This window comes from Scomber japonicus, chromosome 19 (assembly GCF_027409825.1).
Source record: "Scomber japonicus isolate fScoJap1 chromosome 19, fScoJap1.pri, whole genome shotgun sequence".
NCBI classification, from domain to species: Eukaryota; Metazoa; Chordata; class Actinopteri; order Scombriformes; family Scombridae; genus Scomber; species Scomber japonicus.
The window spans coordinates 3,542,715-3,549,429 of NC_070596.1; the positions used below are offsets into that span (position 1 = coordinate 3,542,715).

The window sequence follows — 6,715 nt, forward strand, 5'->3', positions numbered from 1 at the left end:
ACCAGCAGGTTTCACCAGCCCCACAGCCAAGACCCCCTCAATCAGGTTCTGCTGCTTCCAGTGATCTACAGGTCCGGTTGGAGGCCAGCCGACGTGGTAGAGCTAGACGCGGTCAGCGGAGTAGGCAGGGCCGGGGCCAGGGGCCCCCCAAGCCGCCCACTTCTTCCTGACAATTATCGGCACCCTGTCTCCCCATGCCACCTCCTAGGCCAGTGCAAACTGCCCTGGGAGACTCTTGGGGCAGAACCCTGGGTGGTTTCCACCATGACTCAGGGTTATTGACTGCAATTTCTGCACCCTCCCCCTCTGACTCTGTCAGCCACCTTTACACTGGTGGCAGATCCTCAGCGCAGGGAGGTGCTTGCAGCAGAGATCTACACGCTTTTAGCGAAGGGAGCCATCAGGGAAGTGACGCTGGACAATCCTCAGGCGGGGTTTTACTCACGTTACTTCTACTAAGTTTTTGAGGCCCCTACATTGCAAGATGTTGACTGTGCCACGGGTTCGACAGGCCATCCTCCAGGGCGACTGGTTTGCCACGATAGACCTAGAGGATGCGTATTTTCAGATCCCGATATGGGAAGGGCACAGACGTTATCTCAGGTTCGCCTTCAACGGCAGAACCTTCGAGTTCTGTGTCCTCCCGTTTGGCATATCACTTGCCCCCCGCACGTTCACAAGGTGTATGGACGCTGTACTGGGACCCTTGCGTCGGGAGGGTATTCGCATCCTCAATTACTTGGACGACTGGCTGGTGTGTGCTCGCTCGGAGGGGCAGTGCCGCAGAGATGTGACTCGTCTCCTGCAGCACTTAGAGTACCTAGGCCTGCACCTCAACAGGAAGAAGAGCAGGCTCCAGCCATCACAGTCCACGGAGTTCCTAGGCATGTGTTTGGATGCCAGGGCAGGGACTCTTTCCTTGACTCCTGTGTTGCGTCGCCAGGTGGTATCATCAGACGCATCCCTGGTAGGCTGGGGGGCTGTCCACGAAGGCAAGGGCGTCAGCGGCCTTTGGCACGGACCCTGGTTAGTGCAGCACATAAATGTGTTGGAGCTGCAGGCTATCCATCTGGCTCTTCTGCACTTCCTGCCAGTGCTGCAGGACCGCCATGTGCTGATGAGAACAGACAGTACAGTAGCGGCGGCATATATCAACAGGCAAGGGGGTCTAGGTTCCCTTCGCCTATGCAGATTGGCTCGGATAATATTGGAGTGGGCTCATCCCCAGTTCAAGTCCCTGAAGGCCACATACGTGCCAGGTCGGGAGAACCTTGCTGCAGATCGGCTCTCCAGGGGAGGACCTCTCCCCGGAGAGTGGCGGCTACCTCCAGAGGTGGTGAGCGGAATATGGGATCGCTACAGCACAGCCGTGGCAGATCTTTTTGCATCCAGGGAGAACACTCATTGTCCCCTGTTTTTCTCCATGGGGAGGGACGATCCTCCCTTAGGGACAGATGCAATGGCACATCAGTGGCCACTGGGCCTCCTGTATGCCTTCCCTCCCTTCATCCTCCTGCACCAACTCCTACAGAGAGTCCAGGTAGAGGAGGTGAGCCTCATCCTGGTGGCCCCAAATTGGCCCCAGATGATTTGGTTTGCAGAGATTCCGCCCCTTCTTCAGGGCCAACCGTGGGAGCTTCCCATTCGCCGAGACCTCCTGTCCCAGGCCGAGGGAACTCTTTTTCATCCTTTTCCCCAGGGCCTCAGGCTTTGGGCCTGGCCCCTGAGAGGGCCGAATTTCTAGCCATGGGATTACCCCAGTCTGTGGTAGGCACGTTGCAGGGCGCCCGGGCTCCCTCTACCAGGGCTGCTTATTCCTATCGGTGGGGGATGTTTCAATCATGGTGTACCTCGCGACAGGTAGATCCCCTCTCCTGTATGGCCCCTGATATCCTTCAGTTCCTCCAGGAGCTGTTGGAGGCAGGCAAGTCTCCCTCAATGTTGAGGGGGATGGTGGCAGCCATAAAGGCAGCCCGTGTTGGGCCTCGTAAACTGGCACAGGGTTGTTGTGACCTTACTGCTCAGTTCCTTAGGGGGGCTGGTAGGGTTGCTCACTCTTCCAGGAGGCCGGGTGTCCCCCCATGGGATTTGGAGATGGTTTTGTCAGCCTTGCGACATGGGCCGTTCGAGCCTCTGGAAACGGTGGAGCTGAAATGGCTTTCGCTCAAGACATCATTCTTGTTGGCTATTGTGTCAACAAAAAGGGTGGGTGAGCTACATGCCCTTTCCGTGCATGAAGAGTGCTGCCGCTTCTTGCCTGGGAATGCTGGGGTGTTGATGCGACCTAATCCTGCATTCCACCCTAAGGTCTGGTCTGAGTCCCACACCAACCAGAGTTTTGAGTTGCGCCCTTTCCGCCCTCCTCAGGATGGTGGTGTTGAGTCGAGTGGGGCATCACTGTTGTGTCCCGTCAGGGCCTTAACGCTCTATATTCAGTGTACTCGTGCCCACAGGGCTACGGACCAACTCTCTTGCTACAGGACTAACTCTCTTGGGCAGCCAGTCTCAAAGGCTAGGCTGTCCCATTGGGTTGTAGAGGCAATCCAACAGGCATATAAAGAGGCAGGCGTGCCTGCCCCGGCAGGGGTAGGTGCACAGTCCACACGGGGCCTCGCTACCTCCTGGGCCTTATGGAGAGGTGCCCCCCTGTCTGAGATTTGTACGGCGGCCTCTTGGTCGAGCCCGTCCACCTTTATAAGGTTTTACTGCATGAATGTGGCAGCCGGCATCCCGTTCACTGAGCGTGTGCTGGGCATGGTGCAGTAGAACATGGCCGAACATACCATGCCTCCAGTGCCATAGCTCTTGAAGAGCACTTTTGGCTTGGAGTGATGTCTTTTCTTTTCTTTCTGGACTAGCCTGGCAGGCTAGATGTCCTTCCACCCATTTGCGGCTGGCCTTAGCGTCTGGCGGGGCCAGCTGGGCCTTGGCGGCGTCTTGCACTGGGGTCATGGGTGTGTATATAGTGTAGATTTGTATATAGTTCCTTGGTTTGAGCACGTGAGTGGTTCTGGTGGCGGTGACGTCTCATTCGAATTGTCGTCTGCTTGGTTTCCGCGCGGTGTGTCTTATAGAGTCCCCGTACATATGGAATATGTAGGGTGGAGAGATAGTCTTGACACGATAGAGAACGGATGGTTACATGGTAACCTAGGTTCTCTGAGTGGAGAGACTATCTCTCCAGCTATTAGCCGCTCTGAAACGCGTTCCAATCAAGGTCAATCAGAGTGGCCACACAGGTGTGGTGCTTATATAGCCCAGGTGGCTAATCAGTGTGGCCACGACAGGTGATGTGTCTTAAAGAGTAATCCACAACAGCTGCCCCTGTGGGGTCAGTCCCCGTACATATGGAATATGTAGGGTGGAGAGATAGTCTCTCCACTCAGAGAACCTAGGTTAGCATGTAACCATCCGGTCTCTACACTGAGACCCTGAAGTAGGAGCAGCTGTGGAAGCCTAATGATGCAAAAAGTAAAATGAGTCACACTACCAAATTATAACACAATTTATATGTTGTTCTACTTGTGTATTTATGTGATACAGGACTTGTGGAATTTACTTTTATTTCTGTGTTTTTTTTATTATGTTATAATTTGTGATAATTAGATTCTTTATTTAATTTATATTTACAGTATATACTAGAATTGTTTCTACTCTTTATAATTTACTTTTTAGTATTTGTGATTGTATCTAACTTTTGTATTTATGGTATTCTACAAAGTAGAACTGAAGTGATTCATTACAAGATTATCAGTTAAAACATTTCAAAATACACCTGCATTATTTCTATTTTGTGAATTTCCTCATTGAAGTTTTCTTAAAATTATAGTTAAAATCTCGTCTCGTCTCAAGCTTGATTGAGATGATTAATACACAGTCCTCCACTAGAACTGTCATAATTACAATTAAAGGACTAAAGAAGTTACTTTCCAAGCCCACTAATCAACAGTCTTTGATTTAAATGTGGCAAGTAAAGTGCATGCTACTCAGGAAATATAATTAAGTGCAAACAATTATCCACAGTGTGTGTCAGTGTTATCTATTTAATCTGTTTTTCCTATGTTATGTGTTTTGTCTATTTCATTGATCTATCCTTCATAAATAACAAATTTTGTCTGGCCAGAAGAGGTCCTGGCAGCAAGTCAAAATTAAATATAAGAACATTTTGCAAGCTGATAAGTAACTTCAGTTTAGATTACAGTGAACAAATGAGGTGAATAGATTAGGTGTCTGACATATATACCGCCGGGGGCGGCCCACCAAGCCAGGATATGACCCCAGCAGAGGAGCTGGCACTCCACCTTAACAAAGGGAGGCCAGTGATGGAGGGGATCCCGGGAGGGACTGTCACAGACTGTGTCCCAGCAATGGACACTGACTGCTTCATACAAGGTATATAATGCAGCACTGCTGCACATGAAAACAATCAAAAAAAATATTACTGTCTGACTTTGGATTTTCTTGCAGTGTCTGGGAACACAGTTACTCTATTGGAGCCACCAGAAGACGATCCGGTTAGTTCATTTTATTGAAATCACAGGCCTGGCATATCCTGTCAAAAATCCTAATAAAAGTTCTTGTCGGCAGGGGGAAGGCACATCTGCAGCTGCAGGATGCACTTCTGCAGATGAGGAGACAGTGTTGCTGGACTCCAGATTCCGATTTAAGCCCTTGTCTTTGCATGACCATGGTTGTAGGCCTGCTGTGGTGAGGTTTGGGGGTCTGCAAGGGGAGTCAATAGGAAGGACTCACAGGCATAGCCTTTGTCTCCCAGCAGCACACCAGAGAATTCACCTGAGGATGCAAGATATAATTTATGAAACTACACAGCAGAGTTAAATGCTCATAATGTCCAAGGTGTTTACAAATAAGATGTATGGCTTACCTTGTGAGAGTCTCTCATAAATTGGACTCCCATGAAAGACTGTAGTCATGGACTGAGCCAGGCCATTTTGCCTCTACATTGCTGATAAGGCAGTCAGCATCACAGATCATCTGAAACGATAAGATGTAACCATTAAGGTCTATTAATTCATGCAAGTCACAGTAACCACAAACCACTCTTACATGAACATTGATGCTGTGGAAGGATTTTCTGTTAATGAAGTCCCCCTCGTGTTCCCCTGATGGCCGTTTGATTTTGACATGAGTGCAATCCACTGCACCAATGACATTAGGGAAAGCTGTGACAAAAAATAGTGATTATCCAACTCTGATTACAGTACAATTGGAAACTAATATTTGCAAGTTGAAATTTATGTTACCTGCAATCTTGTAGAACTCCTCCATAATGTATAGGGGTCTTCTGTGGCCAGGGAATGTTATGAATACATGCACAAGAGACTTCAGCACCAGACAAACACGTCTTATCGTGCGGCATATGGTTCCTTTATTGAGGTTCTCTGCATCCCCAACAGAATACAGGAAGCTCCCACTTGCAAAGAACCTCAGTTTAACACAGACCATCTGTGGAACAGTGAGGGCCTGGCTTCGTGCTGTCTGGTGCTGTATTTTTGGCCCCAGCAGCCTACATAAATATCTCAGTCCATCGGCCGAGAATCGATACCTCTCAATGAGATGGTCATCTCCAAAAGCCAATGGGTCCGACCTGTCCCAGAAGACTCTCACGCCTAAATGCTCGTCTGATGATTAGGGCTTCCTCATCCAGAACATCCTTCAAAGAAGGGCACGCCATTATGAAGAGGGAACAGGTGAATGGGAATTGGACCTATATATACTATATTACCCTCGTCACAGACTTAAATGATACCACCTTTGCAACATTATTGGTCACTTTTTATAATCTCAATAACAGCAATAATACACATATTCATCAAAGCTCTGATGGCAATTTCATTAGTATAGCAATATAACACTAGGCCTGACAGTAATAATGATACCACATGAATGACTATAAAACGACTGTTGCAATTAAACAGTCAACAGACTTTAATGAAACGACAATATAGTCTATCTGTAATATTTTAATGCAGGATAATTAAAATGATGCAACATATTTAGAAAGACCATGGAAATGCTGTAAAACCCATTAATTTGTCACACGATTGACAGTAGAACTGCCAGATGAATCCCTGAGAATAATCTTAGCCTGGTTGTTAGCCTGGTCTGGAGCAGGCTAGCTGCAGAGAATAAATCACCATAGTAACTGGGCCGGGTTAAATTTAACCTGCTTTCATGCAACCGACTTGAGGCTAAATTCAGCCAGGATAACTAACATATCCCGGCTTAATCCCTTATCTTGGTTTCATGCAATGAAACTGACCGGTGTCAGATAAATATCTGCTTATATCATTGGTTAAAAACGTAAACAAGGGTCCATAGGCCTGTACTACGAAGCTGGATTAACATAACCAGGATATCTCTCCGTTACCTGGGTTGATTTACCCAGACATTCGCAATCTGGATAAACGGTACTACGAAGCTGGTTATCAACTCGGTAATTGAACCCAGGGTTTTCCAATCTGGATCTCTGCGCGCTCACATAAAGGGGAGGTGTTTGCAGCGTCTGACCAATCGCAAACATGGAGAAACCCTGCAGAGCAGACTACTTTACCATGGAGGAGCAGACAATTATATTATTCAAAAATATGAAGAATTCAAACACATCATCCAGGCCAAAAGCAACACTGTTGCTGCAGCAAAAGCCAGGAAGGAATACTGGCAGAAAACATTCAACATTCAAAATACAAACCTA

At 48.1% G+C, this 6,715-nt stretch overlaps 1 pseudogene; it reads right to left on the minus strand.

The window, feature by feature from the left end:
• Positions 1-4,663: 4,663 nt before the first annotated feature.
• Positions 4,664-5,695, minus strand: LOC128380645 (putative nuclease HARBI1; annotated as a pseudogene).
• Between the last annotated feature and the right edge of the window lie 1,020 nt (positions 5,696-6,715).